Source organism: Mus caroli, unplaced genomic scaffold (assembly GCF_978045245.1).
Source record: "Mus caroli unplaced genomic scaffold, Mus_caroli_1 scaffold_5, whole genome shotgun sequence".
Taxonomy (NCBI): Eukaryota; Metazoa; Chordata; class Mammalia; order Rodentia; family Muridae; genus Mus; species Mus caroli.
In genome coordinates this window covers 9,908,019-9,926,266 of record NW_028227260.1, presented here as the reverse complement: position 1 = coordinate 9,926,266, position 18,248 = coordinate 9,908,019, and the positions used below count along the sequence as shown (strand labels likewise).

General features: G+C 39.8%; 1 protein-coding gene and 1 non-coding gene across 2 annotated transcripts in view; one reads left to right on the top strand and one right to left on the bottom strand.

Annotated features, from left to right (window-relative positions):
• The window catches only part of Nhs (NHS actin remodeling regulator), a 322,414-nt gene that overhangs the window by 264,725 nt on the left and 39,441 nt on the right, over positions 1 to 18,248 (bottom strand).
• On the top strand, positions 13,059 to 13,165 carry LOC115030113 (U6 spliceosomal RNA). The gene has a single exon (XR_003835741.1). It is a non-coding gene; the product is annotated as a U6 spliceosomal RNA (small nuclear RNA).

Sequence of the window (18,248 nt, the reverse complement as noted above, 5' to 3'; positions counted from 1 at the left end):
AGCATGAAACATTTATGTTCTCAACAGGAATATTCTTGTCCAACCAAACCATATCCTAAGTGGATCTTCAAATAAGACTTGAGACATACTCACTTGGTTTCCTTTTCTCCCCAAGCACGTATCTGAAACACTTTGCCCAGATTTATTTGCAGCTAAATCCATCTATATAATAGAGTTCTGGCCAATGGCAAGTATGCAGAAATTATGTTTCTCCATTAAGCTTAAATTATAACAACAGCACAATCTTCCCTTATCTGTTGCTATATTAAGATGTCCCCAGTGAAGAAATGCAAATTTAAGGCCTGGGGAAGAACTACAAGGTGGAAGAAGTCCAGGATCTACAATGACAGTGGAGCACAGTACCTGCCTATCAATCAACAATGAACTGTACTGTGAGCAGGGAAGAAATGCATTTTGCTGTGTCACCAAAGCATTAGCATTTGTCTGTTAACTGTCATCAACCTGGCAGTTAACACAGATCATTCATTTCTCTTTGTTCTTGGTACTAGATTTTTAAAAAACTCTTACCTAATGTTTAGGTCAGTGATTTTCAAGGTTTGGCTCCTCAAACCTTTACAGTGGGAGCTTATCAGTAAAACAGAGTCTCAGATCTCATTCTAGACCCACTGGTATCTCAAACTCGGGTGCAGAGTCAAGAAATCTGTGCTAGAAACAGTTCTCTCCATGATTTCTTTTTTAGCTCAGTGCTAGAAATTGAACTAAGGATCTTGCAGCTTTCTAGGCAAGAAGAATTCATCTACCTCTGAGTGATTCTGAAACACATTCAAGGTGGAGACCCACTGGATTCAGTAAGCTGAAAGTCACTGAAAAAAATCTATATTCTCCAAGCCTCATCCAACTCCTCCTTGACTAGCCTCTTAGTGACACTCACTTTGACACCAAACTGCACGTGTCCATTACATTGTGACCATGTTCTTCTCCTCATGCTGTACTTGTCTCAAGTTTTCATGCAACCATCTTCCATATCTACTGAAAAAATGCTAGAAGGAAAGAAAGATGGAAAGAAGGGAAGCAGGGGCATATACAACACAAGAAAAAGCAGCCAGGTCACTGGTCACCTGCATTCAGGAGGTTGGAGGCTGTTATGTGTCAAAAGGTGAGGTAACTGCTTATGCTATAACTTGAAAAACATCCCCACCTTCCCCATGTCTCACTTGCCTCATCTGCTACATTGAGATGATGATGGATACCTATTGCTATTAGGATGTGATGAAGATTTGAAAAGATCTTTGTGACAGATGCTTCGGATAATCCCTGGCATGCAGAAAGTGCTCCACAAAGATGAGGAATTCATGTCCTACGGGATGGCTGACCTGGAGAAATTACCCAAGTCTCTGAACCCTGTTTCCTCATCTGTAGAAAGGACTACTTCAAGGATGAGTGCAGATGACAGGTAGACGCTACTGAGCATAGAGGAAGGATCAGATCAAGGGTTTCCAGACCGTGGCTCTCATTATTCCTACTGTGATGCTTTAGTACAGTTTTTCTTATGGTAACCTCCCAACCTCTTAACGAAATTCTCATAAAAGTACTTTGTTGCTATGAAATAACTGTAATTTTGCTACTGTTATGAATTATACTGTAATGTATCTGCCATACAGGATATTGAATATGTATCCTCCAAGGAGGTTACAACCCACAGGTTGAGAACCACTGGTTTGGGAGCCCACTGCCTTCCAAAGTCTGCCTGCTTTATATCTCCAAGTCTTCTTGTGCAATATAGAGTGAGAGAGAATACACATTTCCAGGAGAGCAGGGTATGAGTCAGAGAGCAAACAGTTCACAATTGAAAGTGGCTGTATGAGGAGCAACTGAAGCTGCAGCCTTCTTAGAGTGGCTCAGGATTGGAACCAGAACCAACCCAACACACAGAGAGATGGCCTAGCCAGGCTAGTTACTTAAGGCCTCCAAATATTTGCTGCCTTTTCTAAACAAATATCTGCAACAGACTCATTGACTTTGATCCTGGAAAATCTCGGTCCAACTCTGAAAAACTGCTCACAGCAGCAGCTAGAGAGCAAAGGTTAGGTACAGCTCTCCTCGTACTGGTAATTAATGGAGTCCAAAAAAGAAAGGGGTGGCTCATTTATTACCTCCTTCCAGATCACCCCTCCAGAACCGAGGTGAGACAGACAGAAGACAAGAAACTTCCTTCCAAACTTTTTTTTTTAAAATTTCATCTTAAAAGCCAGTTTAGAAAGTCAAGAAAACCCACAGTGCTTACACGGGGCTAAAAGGCATGCAAAAGGATGGTGGAACTCTTAAACTTCTGCTTTTCCTACCTGCTCTCTTGCTTCCATCTGTCCAGAAGGTCTACTTTTCTCTGAATTTTCTATGTAGCTTCTCATAAAGTGTGAGTTTGGAAGAACTACTTAGCTATAAAAAGTGAAGATACATAAGTCCTCCCCTACACCCCCTGCCCCCTACAAGTCTGCCTCTACTTATATGTCCCATCTTTCAGGTTTGCTACCTATGATGTAAACAGGAAGAGGAGTCCCAGTTGGCAGTAAATCCAAACTCTAACTGCCTTCAAGCAGGGCCTGAATTTTGGTCCATCTCTGCTCAGAAAGTCAGAGGAAGAGACCTGTTTTCACAGGTCCCTAACCTTGCACTTATCTATGCTTCCCCCAAGTAGTCAAACATAGGTAGAATGGACAGTTAGGACCTGTGGGAGAAGTCTCACCGTTGGGGAACCTCCACCAGGCTAAGAGCTCTGGAGAGAAATGAGTCCTTCATTTCACTGTGGGATCTCCTTGGTACCCATGCTTCTAAGAGGCCTTCCAGTCTTTCACACTCTTCTCCCCTTGGTCTAGGTTTGAATTATAATGACTTTTGACCCGACTGCACAACAGGATCACCAAAGATGCTTCTTCAAAAATTAAGACAAAACCAATGCCTGGGTCTGCTCCACTGTCCCCATCCCATTCAGGTTATAATTAATCAAGTTGACTCTAGACTTCTCCAAAGTAGAATCAAGGCTGAGAACCAATGAGCTAGGGTGTGTGACACACATTGGTCTGCTTCCCTTTAACTGGCCAACTCTGTAAGTTTCAACACATATGCTAATTCTTTCTGGAAGATTACTGGACTTCCAGACTAGCCTAATCTCTTGTCTTCATATGGTCCTCACAGCGTAAGGAATTTGTTCATTCAGTTCTCAGTCTTCTTACAGATACTGGTTGCAAGAGGACAGGGACTGCTCCAGTACTTTCTCTCTCTCTCTCTATCTCTCTCTCTCTCTCTCTCTCTCTCTCTCTCTCTCTCTCTCTCTCTCTCTGTGTGTGTGTGTGTGTCTCCCTCTCTGTCTCTCTCTGTCTCTGTCTCTCTCTCTCTGTGTGTGTGTTGTGTCTCCCTCTCTGTCTCTCTCTGTCTCTGTCTCTCTCTGTCTCTCTCTGTGTGTGTGTGTGTGTGTGTGTGTGTGTGTGTGTGTGTGTGTGTGAGAGAGAGAGAGAGAGAGAGAGAGAGAGAGAGAGAGAGAGAGAGAGAGAGATAGTGGTCTCCATTCCCCCATCTCATGCCTGACTTAGAGTAGATACTCAATACAAAACTATTTGGTACATTTCATGCTGGGTACTTCTTGGGTACATACTGATAGTAGTTAGGAAAGCAAGCATTTTCCAAATGACAACAAAATACCCTAGTCTTTCTTATGGCCACTGAGTGGGAAAGTTTCCAATTTGCTTTTTATGTGGCAGATATTAACTAGTTTTTCACTAAACCATTTCCCTTTCCTTTGTGCACATAAATAGACCACATTCCCCAGCTTCTTTGTGACTCTGAGCAGGCTTATGAACTGAGGTTGGCCAGTGTTGAATGGAGTTAGAAAGCAATGAATACCATTTCCCATCCTGGCCCACAAAATCTTGCCTTCACATTCCCTTACACCCAACTTGGACAACTAGCTAGATTCAAGGGCTAGTAGAGGACTCCAAGGCCTGGAGGGAGGATAGAGGAACAAGGTGGAGGGGGTTTGAAGCCTTAAATGAACTTTCACAGTAGAGAATCCATGCCTCCTTTTGCCAGCCCATATTAGACAGCCATGCAAATGATAAACATTCATTGACTTAATGTCTGGGGGTGTGAAAGTACATAACTTACCATGGGAATATATGTTTTATAAATTGTAGCAACTTACTAAAACTTCAGAGTACATGGAACCCACAAATTCAAAGGTTAAAGTGATTTTTACTCCCCTGGACATACTCTATAGTTCTGATTTGAGGCATGTGGCTTTTCCTCCTGACCATGCATAAATGGCTGCAGTATCATTCACCTCTCTACCTCCCATCTCATCCAAGTATCACCTAATTGTAGAATAAGTAAATGGATCATCTTGGGTATTAGTCAGCCTGCATCTCCTTTTAACCTGACACCTTTCTTTTGAACATCCAGAAATGAGCCCAACCTTTACTGTGGACTAATCTTATTCTCATATGTTGGGCCACTACCCAAATGACTCCTCATTCACTTTGACCAGCCATGCTCAACAAAAGACAGGTTCCAGTTCCCCCACAAGACTGTCACAGCATTTTCACCCATTAGCCACACTAGTGACTGAAACAGTGAGTGCCTTCCTGACTGGGTTCCAAGACTAGATAGAACCCAATTGAAGTAACCCATGACTTTCTAGAAAATGCCAAGAGGAAGAGAGTGTTTTTATTTTTATATCTTGTTTAATAAAGCATTAACTATACTTGGAGGAATACTAAACAGAATGAAGCCTGTGTATTTTAAGAGATTACTGAACTCCAGTAAAACTTTAACACCAACCTGTTCTTTGAACTGGACTCATATTCTTATTTATTACTAGACTCTAGCTCCTACTATTGCCTATCTCCTCGACTTTTACCTTTATCACTCTCTTTGGAAGAAAAAGAAAGAAAGAAACATGGCATGCATATGCCTCTGTGTTTATATCTGGTTAAAAATATAACAGTAATTTAATGGTTTAAGACCATAGTTTCCAAAGGGGATTAATTATTTACCAAATATTTATTGCCCTGCATTCAAGATTTCACAGGAAACACAAAACAATCGGTCCAGGTGCTACTCTCCAAGGGCTGACCATCTGGATAAGAGAATTGTGTTTAAAGCACAATTAGTTCCAATGAAAGTTAAATGTGGGAAATGCCATAAAGGAAGTTAGAGGCCAAGTGATCTAAAAGCATAGAGGGACAGTGGATTGCTCCTAAATGGGAAAATGCACTCCTTTGCTTACTCATTCAACAAACATTTATTGAGCATCCATTGTAGACAAATACTATGTTTAGTGCTGTGCACACAGTAGCAACCAAAACATACAGACTCAACTTCATAGAGGAGTTGGTATCTGAATTTGGCCAATAGCCATGGTAGGACAGTAATAATGAATACAGCAATTTACTGACAAAGAGACTGTGCAGTATATTACATCTGCTTACTAACTGAGCCCTCCCAACAACCACACACAGCAGGTACTATTCTTATTCCCATTTTACAATTGGGAAAACCAGAATTATACCCTGCGTAGGATATCTCCCTGGCTCTCATCTTTATCTATAATACCCTAAAATCAGAAATGGGCTTTAATTCTAGAGAAAAGGAATTCCAAGCCCAGGTTTTTCCATGATGTAACAGAAAGCCTCCTAGAGGCTTAGGGATCAAGATGAAAATGCTGAAAGCAAACTCGGGGTAGCCTAAGATTGCTTGTGATATAAGTCAGGATAGACACTCTGCATGGCAAGTTCATGGGAAGCCATCAAAGGGCCATTTATCAGTGCCATTGTACCTAAAGAGCCTTTGGTCATTTTTGTAGTTAAGAGCCATGAAAAGAAGAGGTCCATGTGGAAAGTAGAGGGTTTGTTTTGTTTTGTTTTGTTTTGTTTTGTTTTGTTTTGTTTCATTGAGGGTTTTTGTTTGTTTTTGTTTTTTGTTTTCAGCCTGATCAACTCAGGGTTCTATTTTAAAGGCAATTTCCTCCCATTGTGCCATGCCTCTCTGTGACATTACACACACACACACACACACACCCCTCCCTCTGATTATTCCTGGGACAGATGAATTGTTGGATTCTGTAAAACATCTTACTAAATTGTTGAGTTTTGGAAGAAAAAAACCATAGCTCTCCAATGATGGCCAGACATCATGCTAATAACAGACTATAAAATGAAGGACCCAATTAAAATGAGCTGGCAACCACAAGGCTATAACTTGGACCATTGTTTGGGGGAAAGAAAGCCTATAAGAGAGTTCCAGATGAGCCAGCTGCTAACCGAGCTGAACAGCTGGTTTGTGTTCCCCTCAGATACAGGGCTGATAGTCCCCCAAACCTCCTAGGAGGTCATGTTTCATAGTAATCCCCTAAGAGAGGGCAAATATTAAAAAATCTATTTGTGCCAGATCCGGGAAGGCCACTAGTCTTGGAAATAAGGTTACAAAGAGCCAGAGATGAACTTATTGCACCTAAAATAAATGACACCGACAAAGCTGGGTTTTGCTGAGATCCAACAACAACCCCATTGGAATGTACTCTTCCTGCTCTTTCTACTTTCAAGACTCACAAGACAATAGCAAAGCAGAGGTATATGGCCCCCAAATCTGCATACAAATGTTTATTGTATTGTTATTTAAAATAAACCAAAAAGGGGAAGGAGCAGCTCAACTGTCTGATGAATGAAACAGATCCTTTCCTCTAGTAAAATATTAGTCTACTATTCTGATGATGTCTTCACACATGGTGCAACATGAATGAACCTGTCAAATAACAAACAGTAAGGGAAATAACTCAGATACACACACACACAATTACACATTGTGACCTCAAAATAGATAAATAGAATATATCAGTGGTTACTATGCCAGAGCCTTTGGGAAAAGGAAGAAATAAGGAATGACTGCCAATGAACATGAGAGTTCTTTTGGGAGGGGGATAATGAAAATTTTCTAAGTCGATTACAGATGGCTGCATACCTCTGTGAATATATTAAAAGCTGCTGAACTGCATACTTTAAGTGGGTGATCTATGTCTCAATAGAGCTGCCATATTTCAGTGGTTAAGAGGTAAACTCTTAATTCAATAAATATTTCACACTCAGTAAACAAATGGAAGATAAGTAAAAGGAAATTATATACATATATATGTATATATATATTCATATATTCATGAGAAATCATTAGGCATATTCAAAAGAAAAGGGATTCTATAAAAGAGACCTGACCCCTTCAAAATTGCCAGCAATATAAAGGGTAATGTCAGTGTCATGAAAGGACTCTGTATTATTCCTGTGACTTTATTGGAAGTTTGAAATAATAGCACAATTAAACATTAGCAAATTTAGCTAAGCATAATGGCTCACGCCTGTCATACTAGCACTGAAGAGGCTAAGGCAGAATGAGCATAATGAATTCAAGGACAGCCTAAGCTACATAAGTCCTCTGGGTACTCAGTGGTACCTAAATCCCCATCCTCATAGCCTTGAATCCTTCAGTCAAGTTAAGCAAATTAAGGAAGAGGGAATGAGAAGACAAGAGTGGTGTAGGCCAAGCTGCAGGGATAGGAAGGGAGAGAGGAACTGGCACGGAAGTTCCCTCAGACAACAATACTAAGTTCTCTGATGGCACCTGAAGAACAATCTCACAACAAACACTCAAAAGAGCACCTCAGGCAGGAAATGGGAGAGGCCACTCTATAATTACTAGGGTACTAGTAACTCAACAGAAGCCTAACCTCTGGAACAGTGTCAACAATCCAGCCAGGGCCATAGTGCAAAGAGGACAACCTTTTCCTAACATATTTGAAGCTTGTTCCCCAGTACAGGGTGGCCATGGTATTCCAATAGCTCTGATTTCTTTTCCAGCAAGCCTTTGCTTATTTCTCTCCTCTATATCAGGATACATGCTTAATGGGCAATTTAAAAAAAAAAGGGGTACGTTCATGTGACTTAAGCAAAAAGAGAGACAAAGGTAGAGGAAGAAGGACAGAAGAAATACAGAGAGAAGTGGGGAGGAATATTGTAAGACCTGCTTCCGTAAATTTCCCCTTATCCAACCTTTCTGAAAGTCTTGCTAGAGTTTGACTCTTGGCAAAGATCTCCACATTCCTTGGAGTTTCCCACTGAAATAATTGAATGTTACTGTTGACCCAATCAAAGGGACTTAAACATTAAAGCACACTACAGGTTTACAATGGTTTGATATGCAAGTTGTACACACAGACACACAGACACACACACACACACACACACACACACACCAGTGCATACAAGCAGACATATTTTTAGCAGATTTCATTGTCTTTTCCATAAGAACTTTCTCTCTAAGGGAATGAGGATCAACTTATAACTTTGGGATTTGCCTGCTACACTTGAAATGCTCTATAGCATTCTGCAAATGTGTGCAATTGGGAATAGTATCTCTTGCCCTGTGTCTACAATGGTCACCTCTATATACCCAGTGTCTTGTTTAGGGCCTGATGTGTTGTAGGCGTTAAGTAAATAATTGGTAAACTCAATTAAAGTTAGAATTAAAGAGTAGATAAGAAGTTTTGGTTATAATGAATTAGGGAGTTAAAGCATTTTTCTGCAAAACACACCACACACATATTCAAAGGGTAGCAGGGAGATTTAAAAAGGACCTAAATCCAGGAAGCCCCCAAATGGCATTAACTATTTTCTAATTCAGCATCCTTTAACTGTGGCTTGTCTATCACTGGGGTACCCAAACACTTTCTAGCACTGTGTGGACATATAGGTCACTTTAGGAGATTAAATTTCTAGATCTACTGCTTCCATGTTCAGAGGAGGAAGATGAGCTGCTGGCTTCAGGGTCTGCTTCTTTGTAACCCCACCCCCATCCACAAAACTCCCTTACACTTTGGTAAACAAAGGAGTATCAGTCATTCAACTATCCTTACTCTTACCAATGTGGTCTTTTCTAGTGAGAAAAATTTTCTTGGATCCCCCCAAAAAGGGATCATTTGAAACAGCATCAGTTCCAAGTGTCTCAATGGTAACACAAAGAACATTTCAATATGAAATATTCAAGTCTATTGTATTGTATTTCATTCAGGTAACAAATTCATAGCACAGCTTTGTGCCTTGCCTGTGGATTTGCTCAGCCAGCTATTTACCACTTTTAGACTAAGAATGCAGAAAGGAGATTGGCCGGGTGTAGACATAAACACATTCACTTGAATCAACATAGAAATCTGGCTCCTCGTACTGACTAAAAACAAATCCGTTTTGTTTGATGACTTGACAATAAGAAATGTCTCCTTCACTTAGGTCACCTGCCTCTCCTTAGTAATTGTTTCATAAATTTAAAGGGTTTAATGGAGATAGGCTCAAAGTACATATATACGATATATATTAGTGCTCCTTGGGCTGTAATGTACATATAAATCACCGAGAGCTTATTAAAATACTGACTCTGATTGATTTAGTATGGACTGAGAGGGATCCAAGATTCTCCAATTTTAACAAGCTCCCAGAGTGATGCTGGTGCTGCTGCTGGTCCGTATATCATGCTTAGACTAAGGACAATACACAGTGTGCTGGAAAATATATGCATGTCATGAGTTAAACTTGTGGCTTAAAAATTTAGATATCAAGGGGCTGAACAAATGGATCAGCAGTTAAGAGCACTTGCTGCTCTGCCACAGGACTGAGGTTCAATTTTTAGCACTCACAAACATGGTGGCTCACAACCATACAACTTCAGCCCCAGATAATCTGTCCTCTTCTAGCCTCTGTGAGCACCAGACATACACATGGTACACATACATACGAGCAGTCAAAACACTGCCACACATAAAATAAAATAAAATAAAATAATTTAAAATCTTTACAATGCAGACACTAAATGAAAATTATATAATCAAGTATTTAGATTAAAGATATTTTATGAATATTCCAAGAAAAAAGAATGGTAGAGCTGATTGAATTTCTTATTGACAGTCTGAAGCCAAGAGGTTTTTCAGCCCATGTCTGCTGTCCATGTAAGAAAGAAAGAAATATATTTTCACTTTGAATCTGAATTCCAAAATAAATGACTTATTTTCTAGCCATTCATATAGCTTGCACTTTTGGTGGTAGACTTAACAGGCCCAACCTTATAGCTGCAGCCACTGAATGCACACAGCCCAGAAGGCTGGCAGGGGTGGGTAATCAACCCTGAAAACAGTCAGTAAAGTCCTTGAATTTTGGATTCAAAAGTTAAATGAACTCATAAACGCAATCATAATAACAATTTGCATGGGTTTCCACATGTGAATGTGCACATTTTTGGAAGGGGGCTGTCCCATGGACCCATATTTCTGCAGGTGCTATAAAATATGGGTCTATGTATCTTGGCAAGACTCTAAGCACCATTGGAAATTTGCTCACCTCTATAATCAGTCCCACTCCCTATTAGCATGCCTTCTCTTTCAGGTACTTCATGAAAGTGGATTTAGTCCCTTCTACATTCCACAAAGTCTACCCTCAAACCTCAGAACAAACTAACACTATCCATCTTTTACAGGAATTTAAAGAGAAAATGTTGTTTAGACACGTATCACCAAATCATTGGAACTAGCAAAAAAAAAAAAAAAATCCATTTGGGCTAGTTTCTGCTTCAGATAGATGAAAAAATATACAAAGCTGTGTTAGTGGGATAGCTAAGCAGAACACGCCATGCAATCTGGGATTCAGAAAATAAAACAGATGCATCTCAGAGCTGGAGTTCCTTTAAGACCAAGAGGTAATTTCTTTCTGATCAAGAGATAAGTCACTAAGTCAATAATGCTGGATCCTCAGCCCATTACCATGATGGCTGCTTGTAAAACATGTACACTCAGGCAGCCTTCCTTGGAGAATAACCCTGATGTATACTGATTGTTGCCTTTTAAGTGTGTTGGCACCTCCAGATGAAAGGATCTAATTAATTATGCTTGCCATAGTTGCTTAGTTGCAGATGCCCCACTCATCTATGTTGGAGGTAGAAGCCCAGAGAGAGGGAGAATTACTAAGAGCCCAGAATCTAGTGAGGAAATTGAGAGATGAGTTGGTCACTGTAACTGATGTGCTTGGACACTTTGAAGGGTCCCAAGTTTTTGAAATGCATGGTATTTCCCTGCAGCTAAGCACTCATCAAATTGCAGAAATGTCAGAGCTAGAAGGAAACTTAGCAATTACCTAATGATCTAAATTACTTTTATTATAGTGAAGAGGAAGCTGAGTGCTGGAGAGGTAAAATGACCTGTCATATATCTGAGCACCAATGAGAGAAGTATCATCACCCTGCTGCCAGTCTACCTCATGATGCTTTCGCTTGGGTTGAGTTCAGTAGATGAGATAACAAAAAGCAGTCTGCCTATGTACTACTGCACAGACTAACCTTGCACGCAATGCAAAAGGGCTTTCTTTCCTTTAAGCTGAACAGCTTCCCTCGGTGAGTATAAGGGTGTTAGGAGAGAATTTTCTGTGCAGACCAGTAGATGTTTAACAGCTGGATCAGCCCAATTGTAGCATTTGCCCATTTCCATGGTATAAATACTGTCATGGCAGATTTCTAACTTACTAACTGATATCACTGAACTTGTGTTGAGATGAGATAATACACAGACAGTTCTTGTGAGCTGATTCTTAACTTTGAAATACCGTGAAAATTTCTGAGAAGTTCAAATCTCTTGGATTGGAGGATGAAATAGCTCCTCCTCGCACACACACTCGTAAAACCTTCCAACTTTGTAAGGAAAAATCTGACTGCACACATCTTCACACACTGAATTATAAAATGTTCTCAGTTACTATGTCCATGAGATCCGAAGAGAACCAAGGTTAGAAGCAACCATTTGGTCTAATGCCCATCTTTTACCTAGAGCTCTGAACAGAGTCAGAGAACAATTAGGAAGCTAATTGATCACAAACAGGAATATTGAGAGGCAGAATCTTTGCCTTCTATTAGTGCCAGAGACAAACCAAACATTTCTTTTCCAGCAGCAATGCACTCCACAACGTGGGAGCTGCAGCTCACTAGGAAAGGTTCTTGGTCTTTCTTTTTTACTAAACATTGATTGGGTAACGGAGGGAAAACTTGGCATATAAACAAAGGTGGCTGATGACAACTGAGGGTCTGGAGCAATTCTTCTCCATCGTTCTGACAGCTAACAAATGGAGCTAGCTCTTGGGGAGCATGTTTAAAGAACAGCTGGAATATGTAACCGACATTTCTCTGTGATTTTGACAGGTTGAGCTCCATCCTGGTTGAGCTCCACTCACTGGACATCGATCAGAATGAACTCTGCCATTCCTCGGAAGGTTGCCAAGAGGCCTTTGGAGAAAAAGGAATCCAGAGAACTGTGTTTCAGAAACTGAGAGCAATGGATGCCAGACAGATCACAAGCAGACCCAATTTAAAGAGGAAAACCAACAAATACTCATCTCTCGGCTTTCTTTCTGGTTTTCTGACCCTCTGATAAGCTCCACAGAAATGGTACAAACAGTGATTTCCAGAAGATCCCTTGGAGAAAGATCCTACCACATCTCCTGTTTGGATTTAGCTTCACCTCTACCGCACATATACACTTGAAAAATTCAACTGATACATGTTTCTGTAAGCTCAGATGAGATACTTTGCTTTATATAAGGATTCTCTTTAAGATTTATGAAAAAAGAAAATTTGTGTGACTTAATTTACCAAAATATGGTTTGTCACATGGATTTCAGGAATCCATCTATTCTCTAAGGCAAGATTTTGAAAATCAATCACCAGAGAAAGTTCTCAAAACAGATGGAATCATAGATCATCTGGTTAAATGAAAAAAGCCAGACTGGGAAAACAATTATACCATGTTTTCTCTCATACGTGGACTCTAGCCTTAACTGTACATATATATGTCACATGAAAGCATACGGAAGACTATCTAAGGGAGGGAAGGAAACCATCAAAAGGGGAAAAGGAGGATTGGGAAAGAAGAGTGGGGGTCAAAAATGAACAAAATAATATAATGATACATAATGTACTGAAATGTCATAATAAAACTATTTTTCATACTAAATTTTAATTAAAAATTTAGATAAGTGCTCACTTTGGCAGCACGTATACTAAAATTGGAATGATACAGAGAAGATTAGCATGACCCCAGAACAAGGATGCTATGCAGATTCATGAAGCGTTTCATAATTTTAAAAAATTAGACAAGAGAATTAAAAAGAATTTCAAAAATCATAACCAACAAACAACATTGACCAACAAACTATTGAGCATACCTGATAGCATTAGTTTTTTGTTTGTTTGTTTTTCATTCAGGGTCAAGGTGGTTACGAACAACACCCCTTTAAAGGATTCTAAGAAAATTAAAAGATTAAAAATGCTAGTGGGTCAAGAGTAGTAGACATGCCTCCAAGCCAGCCCTGCATCCAGTCCCTTTCTCTGAATTCCATCCTAGTCACACTGTTAGGACCATAAAGGATGAACTGAATGACTAGGGAGGAAGAACGCATGTTGAAAAAGACATAGACAGCTCTATTGCTAACATGCTTCCCTTGCAAGTGAGAGGGCAGGAGTTCAAATTCCAGAACCCACATTTTTAAAAGCCAGGTATAATGATGTGATCTTACAGCCCTACCATTGAAAAGGCAGAGACGGGAGGATTTCTGGGGCTCACTGACAAGCCAGTCCAGCCTAGTTGGTAAGTTCCAGGTAAATGAAAAATCTTGTCTTGAAAAGAGAGGTGGACAGGCCTGAGGAATGATACCCAAGGTTGTTCTCTTGGTATCTCTTTCAATTGGGTCTGCTTATGACCTGTCTGGCAACACACACACACACACACACACACAGAGAGAGAGAGAGAGAGAGAGAGAGAGAGAGAGGCATGTACATACATGTGCACAATTTACCACCATTGTAATGTAAGAAATGCTTCTCTTTGGGGACTTCCAATTCAAAACCACCTACCTGACTTGATTGCTCCTAACCCCACTTACTTCTCCCAAAGTAGATGAAGCTCACCTTAGACAATCACCCAAACTTGGTGATTAAAACATTTGTGAACCAAAGACTTTCAGAAGTCATGCCAACTGGGAAGCTAAAGTACTGCCAAGGCATAAAATGAGGAGGTGAGCTCTTTGTTTTCTGCTGGCTGAGACATTGTCCTGCTCACATTGCTCCATGACACACACACACACACACACACACACACACACACACACATTAAAGTGAAGAGCAGCACACTGCTGACAAGAGCAAGAGGAGAATCAAAGCACCTCCAGCAGGCACTCACTGCCTGCCCTTAATACTATTTAGCATGTCCACAAGCCTTTTCATCTTCAAAGCACTTGAGGAACATTAGCTAATTAATCCTCCCAACAGCCCGGCAAGGTGAGGATGGATTATCTCCATTTTACAGATGGAGAAATGGACTGTTTTGAACACAAGCATTAAACCCAGTGACAGACAGAATTACCAGAAACTGGGATGGGATCCTTCTCTGTGTCTTTGATGCCCACACAAACCTGCCAAGGTATCTCATCCCCAACTTGAGAGCTGCCAAGAGCTCCTAACCAGGAGGTAGCCAGGCAGACAGAGGGCCAGAGGCAAGACAGACAAGGCTCTCATGCTAATGCTGCCAAGTCTTTAATTAACTCATGAGTTCACTGGACTACCTGGCTAGGGGAGGATCTTTTGGAAGCTCAGGTGGAGGAGGAAGAGTTCTTGTGAGCAGTCTTCTGATTATGGTTTCCCTCCTCCACCTCTCCACTCTGGTCAGAATTTTAAACCAGTACTGAAGATAGTGCATGTCATGATAAAATCTACCTTAAAGCCTTCCTGAGACCAAGGCAAATTCTAAACAAATCAATGAAGAGTCATGAGCACTGTGCTTTCATTATTGAAGGTTCTGAGGATTTGGGGGGGGGTGGGATAGGGTTGAGTTTTAGGGGCTTGGCTCCTTCCCCCCATATTTTGGAGGCAGAATCTTCTCTGATAAAACCCCAGCTGCAAATGGCAGTTGGAATCCTGATGGAAAGTTCATAATTAAATGTAGCATATGGACTTTGTGTGTCTGTAGGCCTATTACTGAAGGCAGGATTCCAAACCCTGGTGGTCTCAGTTCTTGAATTTTCAAGCAATTGAAAAACCACTATAAGGTCTTCGAAGCTGGTACATTTTATTTTAATTCTATTGTTAAGCCTGGGACTCACCATGCTACCAAGGCTACCCCTTACATTTTCAGTCTCAAGGGATCTTGCTCTGTCTCAGTCTTCTAAGCAACCAAGACCAAAGGCAAACAAAGGTCAATGTCTCTGGATAGAATTGTTAAGGCTGATGCATCTGTCTCGTCAGGAGCTACCAGCAAACCTTACCCATTTCTACCTAAAATCTGTGTGTTCCATGAAGCCAAGTAGAGAAGAAAGCCATATGTAAGTTTGGATCACATTTTCCTCACCCCTTCAAATATCTTGTAGATTCTGCCTATGAAGAGTGCACAGGAAGTTGCCCCCAAAGGTTTATAGACTTTAACATAGGAAATAGTAGTGGCTTTAGAACAGTGATTCTCAGCTAGAGATGATTTGGCCCTTCAGAGAACATCTAGCAACACCTAAAGGCATTTTTGTCACAGTTGAGGAGAAGGATTGTGAGTGGGCTATTGGTACTCAGCAAGTGGAGCCCAGGATGCTGCTAAATTTCCTACAGTGCAGACAACAGCCCCCACGATGGGAAAGGAATGGTCCAGGTCTGAGTGTCAGTAGTGCCGAGAGTGAAAACCCCTGGCTTAGAATAAAATCTTTGAGAGGAGGCACATGCTGAATATGGTTGTTAATGTCATAGGTTTTGAATGAAAACTTTAAATTGACAGACTGAATCATTAACTGACTCTATCACTGGAACCAATTCCTGTTGCTAACACAAAACAAAGTAGACAAACATAACTAAGAACTGGGGTAAGCTATTCAATTTTCATAGAACTTAAGCAAGATCCTGATAATTTTGTCAGACAAGACTATGAATAAGTGCATACAGCTTATAGATATTTATTGGTTGCAACTGTCTTATACATATTTTATCCCCAGTTTTGCTAAGAACATAAAGGTTTTAAAATGTTAACTTGATTTGTTAGCAAGAGAATCTATTAAATATGGGAGACAGAAACAAACTATTATAAATGAAAAGAAATAGAACATTTTAGTTCATTTTCATTCTGGTTTAAGATTCAGTTAATTTTCATTATGTTTTAAGATAATACATCAGTAAAGTAGTCAAACTCAGTCACTGGATAAAACACAACACTGCAATTCTAATAATAATGAAGATGTGATTTATGGGATCTGAAAAAATTAATCTCAGAAACTGACAGTAAAATGGTGGGTTATTGGGCTACAGACAGAAGAGAGAAGTATGGGAAAAGACTGATCAATGGAAACTAAGTTACAGTCATATGCATGAACCACTAAGTTATGGTCAGATAAACCAGTATTGCATGCTATTATGATCACAGATAACAGTGATATGCTAGAAGAAAGGCTTTAGAAAACTTAAACCACAAAGAAATGATAAACATTTGAGTAGGTGGATACATGCATAACATTATACAATGAATATATATATATATATGTATATATATTGAGCATTATATAGTACCTAATTAACATGCATAATAAAAATTTTGTATATAAGTTAAAAATGAGAAAAACATTGGTGAATCTCACAGGTAAGAAATCAACAAAAAAATACATAATGTATGACTCCATTTATCTGGCATTTCAAATTAGGTGAAGAAAATCCATGCAGCAATCAAAGCAGTAGTTACTATTGCTGAAGGCACAGGCATGGTGTGGATATTGACAACGAAGGAGCATGAGGAACTCTCTGAAACACGGCCAGTGTTCTATATCTGGAGCTGATTGGTTATTAGATAGGTGGATACAAACATGAGCTTATCAAATATTATACTATTTTTCATATTAATGTAAGTCCGTTATGTCTTATTATTCAACAACAAAAAAAATATGCACAAGGTAGGAGAGATGGCTCAACAGTTAAAAGCTCTTGCTGCTCTTACAGAGGACCCAGGCTTGGTTCCTAGCACAAACATGGCCATTCACAACTGCCTGTAACTCCAGTTCCAGAAGATCTGATGTCCTCTTCTGGCCTTCACAGGGACCAGGCATATACATGGTACACAGACATACATTCAAGCAAACATTCATTCACATAAAAATAAAAATAAATATAAAAATTCTTTTTAAAATACAGCAAGTACTGAAATAAAAGCTTAAAAGTGTATTCAGCAGGTAGGCTCACATTAACATCAGTCTTTCAAACAGCAAATAGTCACAGTTTACATTCAAATTTCATCACCAACACTTGTCTTCTTTCTCAATTAAAATGCAAATAAAGACTTGATGTTTAATAAACAAAGCAGGAAAAAATGACTCGTTCAGCCAGAAAGAAAGAACACACTAACTTATTTCTATTCAGACAATGAAGTTAAATTTAGACCTGAGAGGTCAGGTCTGACTCCACAATCCAAACTACCCTACACAAACATATGTGGTACACACACACACACACACACACACACACATGCATACACAGGAGACAGAGACAGAGACAGAGACAGAGACAGAGAGACGGAGAGCGTCCTTTGATGTGGCTGTCTAAAGCAGCTCCTAACAGAACTAATACTATTTAAAAATATAAACAATAGCATTCATAGCTACAAAAAAACCCACACCCGACCTTCCTCTCTCAACAAACAAGTCATTTAGTATCCTACTACTAACAAAAGATAGCACGTATTTTTAAAACCAGCATATTCTGACATATATGCCCCAACTGAATTCTTGCATTCCAGTAGCTGCTTAACTTTATGTTAAAACCTGCCTCTACATTTCTTACTTCCGTTTTTAAAGCATATCATTATAAATCATTATAAGTTAGAATACAGGAAGAGGATATTCTGTTGCCAAAGGAAAAATTGGCATTGTCATTAAGGGTGAGTATTTAAATACGGAAATACACATGCATTATGATTACACCACTGGGAGGGTGAAAACGTATTTCTATCAGGAAGTCTATAATATTTTTAAAAGATTCTATTTAGTCTGTTTCCCTACTTAGAGATGGCACTTCAAGAAGACAGAAACTATTTTCACAGCTTTATAATACCGAGATGAGTCCAAGACTATCATATGCCTTCACCATCTGTCTGGTGAATAGTAGGTGGTTTGGGTAGATGAATGGATGAATACATAAAATAATGCCTAAGT